Genomic DNA, 4,457 nt, shown 5'->3' with positions numbered 1-4,457 from the left:
TCTGTGCAAGCACGGCAGTCCAGACTATTCTCATTTGTAGTTCCACGTTGGTGGAATGAGCTGCCCAGCACTACCAGAGCAGGGGCGTCCCTCTCTACCTTTAAGAAGCTTTTGAAGACCCAACTCTTCAGAGAGCACTTCCCGTCCTAACTGGCACTTCGACTAGTGCGTAACTTGCAATTACAGCAGTCACACTTCTGCACTCTTTCTTTCTTTTATTTCATTTTGTTATATTTCTAATGTAAAGTAGTATTTATTTATTGTTACACCAGGTTCTATTGCTCGTAGCTTGAATATTCTCTCCCTTGTACGTCGCTTTGGACAAAAGCGTCTGCTAAATGACTAAATGTAAATGTAAATGGATATCTCGTATCTGTTACAATTACACCTCTACAGTCTAAATAACCACGCCATACAATGTATTGTGTGAAATGTTCCATTTGTTTAGTTTAAATAGCATACATCATATTGTCATATTTCATATTACCGTTTGTCTACCGTTGTTTGGTGTCTCGTCGTTCCTTTGTTTTGTGAATATACCGCGATTATGCGCAAGTTTTAAAATGGCTTATAACTTCCAGGTTGTTACGACTGGTGGGTGTTGTGCAGGACTCAATAGCACGACTCAGCACAGGGGTAGATTTAAAGGGTGAAACGTTTTACTAGCCGGGTTCGGTACACAGGTAGGGAGTCCAACAATTGCAAACAAAACCAAACAGGGAATAGGCAGGAGAATAGTTGTAGGGCAGGCAGAGGTCAGAAGCACGAGTAATCACTTTAACAAGGAGAAAAGCGCTAAACGCTAGGAACACGAGGAACAGTGGAAAAAAACAAGGAACATACCATATAACAATAATTTACGAAGACGCAACGAGAAACAAGAAAAGAAGGACTATATATACACACACAGGCAACAGATAACGAGGGACAGGTGAAAACAATCAAGGCGGGGCAGACAAAGACACAGGTGGACTAAACAAGGGGAATTAACAGGATACAGGTGAAACCAATGATACACACAAACCGGGAGATTGGGAACAGGTGAGGGGTGGAGACACGGACAACAACAAGAGGGCACATGGCATAGACAAACAAACATAGGGAAAGCACATGGCGGGAACAAGGAAGCACGGACTAGACATGGGAACAAACATGTGACCGCACAAGGGAGAAAAACAGACCTTACACAGGTTGGCCCGAGTTATGTTTAACAATGTAGGCTGATATTTTATGTGTCGGCTGTGCCGTCACCAAGCCGTGGTATGCATAATGTAATGCTACCCTGTATACTTTTTCCCCGCTGTGTGGGATTTTGCTTTGTGGCTGATATGAGCCAAATGTTGTGGCTGTTATGAGCCAAATGTGTTTACCTGCCTGACACCCCTGAAGTTAAATGTTGGAATGGTCCAATTGAAGGGAGTGTCATGGAGTTCCGTTCTGCTAGCAACGATAACCTAGCCTGGATGCCAGACGAACTTAGCCACGCCCACACAAATTTAGGTTGGGAAGTTCGGTCTGGTGTCGCTCCGTTGGGGAGAAACTATCTCCTCACAAAAATCTGTGAGGAGATAGATAGACCAATCAATTTGTCAGGGCGGGCTTTATACGATGATGGACAGATGATCAACCCTAACGTAATCAACCACGTCACCAAAGAGCTTTTGGGGTGAATTCGTTTTCAACAAACATGGCTGCCGTTGGAGAGCTGAAATGTGGAAATTCGAGTCTGTTTTAGAAGACATTGACAGCACATTCATTTCGAAAGAGGAAAAGAGAAACACGATCAAGGCATTTGTCGATCGAAAATATGTTTTTGCCGTCCTTCCTACGGGATCCGTCTACGTTATGGTCATACTACGTTGCTCTGATTGGTTCTAGATATATCCAATTGAGCGAAGAGGCATTTTTTTTCCTGGTTCGGTTGAAACACGCCCCATAATCACAGCCCAACGGAGCGGTATCAGACTCATATTCTGACTAGAATTATGAGTATGACATCGTCAGGCTAACGATAACCCACAATAACCCCAGGAAGTAAAACGAAACGAGCAAGTAAAATGAGTTTGTTGTATCAAATGAAAGGTTTTTACAACAAACAACCCTGTTAATCGACTGGGTAATATAAAAACCTTTTTTATGGAACGAGTTTTATTGTTGCATTTGTCCTAATAATCGGGAAAATAGTTAAAAGCATGTTTGAAAGTTATAGTAGCCTATTTGTCATTATAAAGTCCTAATCTGTCTACTCGCTAGTTCAAACTTTATAATAGTATTTTGTTATCTGTGCATTATATTAACTTGCTTTAAAACAAGGTAAGATATAGTGAGTTACTTTTAAGCGTACAGGATACTTTGATTATGACTAAGCTGTAGCTGAAAATTGACAATTAATATTAATTTCATAGTAACATCAAAATGGGTTAAAAAGGATTCACTGATGTTACAAAAGTATGATTTTCTTGTTTAAATATAGGGAAGACTGACTAAACAGGGCAATATTGCAAATATTGTAGTAAAGAAACAGTAAAACACACAACAATCTGCTGATAAAAGGATTATGTCTTCAATTAAAGTTGGTTGACATGATTCAGAACACTGTAAAGAAAGGGTAAAAAATGTTTAGCAGTAATTATTCTGGCCATTCACTGTGAAAAAAACACTTGACACACAGATCACACAGTTGAAAAGGATTATCTCCAATGCCAGGGTATTGCCTTGTGACACGTATCAAACTTTGCTGATGAAACTAAAGATTGTGTCTCAATAAAAGGGGGGTGGAATATGTTCAGGAAACTCCAAACATTAAATAAAATGTGTGAAGTAGTTGAGATTTACGTCCCTGAATGCTCCACAATGTGTCTATGACTACCATCGTGTAGCGACAATCACGCTCACTTCAGGTGCCACATTCAAACAGGTCCGTGCGGACACAATATACTATTGTTACACAAATAATAATATCACTAAGTTGGAGAGGAATTACGTGTGTGAGACGTGTTTTGGTTAGTTTTGGACATGTAAATGTATGTTGCAGGACTGGAGGGCGAAATGCAGTAGCCTGCAAGTCAGCTGTTTTAACAAAGTTATTCATCCTCGTCAGTTCACTGTTTGTTTCCATCACTCGTCTCTCTGCGTGTTCTCTCTCTTTCTGCACAGCTTGCAGCTCGCTCCCAGCCCCCTCACTCTCGCCCAAATAGTCTCGCTCCCACTATAATACGAGTTGTTTTTGCTTTGTGAGTTTGCTTACTATATTTATTTTTATACTTGAAACTCCGGGTTAGCCATGGAGACATTGCAGGTTTTTACTGAGCTCGTAATACGGAGATCGCGGCAACGAACAGCGGCTGTCAGTGAGAGGGCTCTGCATGATATTGGCCATTTAAGTGTCAATCAAATTAGGTCATGGGACGTGATAACCAATCAGGTTCCTCTAGCAAACTCCCGCTCTAGACGTATGACCACAGATAGAGACACTTGTCGTCTTCGGCGAGGAAACTTTTTATAGATGCGAAAGGACAATTGAGATATCTGCAGGATAACACAGATGATTAACGGAGCTACAGCTGACATCAGGCAGGGGACTGAGAGGAAAAGGACTAATCCAGAGACTCCGCACTTCTTGCACCACTAAAAGTGAAAGTAAAACTGTGAAAGTGATCAGACATTTCAGACGAGGGACCGTTACTCGAAGAGAAAATGGTCTCCGTAGCTCTCTGAAGAGGAGTTCTCCAGTTTACGGTGAAACACTCAGGGATCCTTTTCTCCTGTCATGTAGTCACAGTGTGTGTGAAGCTTATCTACAGCAGGAGTGTCCAGTCTGCAGGAGAAACAGCCTGTGTGTGTTTGGTGTGTTAAGATTCTTAGAAGCAGAGAAACCACAACTTCACTCCCATAGCTGAAACACTTGACTGAGGTAAGAAAGAAAAAAAAGAAATGATTTATGTAATAATAGTTCATGCACAATCTCTTAGCCAACGTATATCACTGTAAACGCAGTAGAAATACAACAGATCACTCCAGTCTTAAACAGCACATGATGTAGAGAACATACCGGTATACATATGGGTGAGTGTGCAATAAGAGGCAGCATACATACAACATGGGCCTTCTTATATACTCTTTCATAACATTCAGTATAGTCTGATCTATACCTTCTTTAATAACATTGAATATAGATACATCAGTATATATTTTTATAATACACAACATAGCCCTATCTATTTATTCTTTAATAACAAACAATATAGCCCTATCTATATATTCTTTAATGACAAACAATATGGGCCTTCCTATATACTCTTTCATAACATTATAGCCTTATCTATATATTATTTAATAATATTCAATACAGTCCTATCTATACATTCTGTAATAACACAATACAGTCCTAGCTATACATTCATAAATAACACACAATATAGTTCCATCTATATATTATTTAATAACACACAATGTAG

General features: G+C 40.0%; 1 protein-coding gene across 1 annotated transcript in view; it reads left to right on the top strand.

Annotated features, from left to right (window-relative positions):
• The first annotated feature begins 2,786 nt into the window (after positions 1-2,786).
• Positions 2,787-4,457, top strand: part of LOC105906445 (myelin-oligodendrocyte glycoprotein-like) — an 11,683-nt gene continuing 10,012 nt past the window's right edge. Inside the window, exon 1 of the mRNA XM_042703172.1 lies at positions 2,787-4,457. This exon is cut by the window's right edge and continues 325 nt beyond it. The gene's annotated coding sequence lies outside the window, so the exon portion shown is untranslated.

This window comes from Clupea harengus, chromosome 2 (genome assembly GCF_900700415.2).
Source record: "Clupea harengus chromosome 2, Ch_v2.0.2, whole genome shotgun sequence".
Taxonomy (NCBI): Eukaryota; Metazoa; Chordata; class Actinopteri; order Clupeiformes; family Clupeidae; genus Clupea; species Clupea harengus.
The sequence above is the reverse complement of the archived record's forward strand: the minus strand, read 5'-3'. Positions and strand labels throughout refer to the sequence as shown.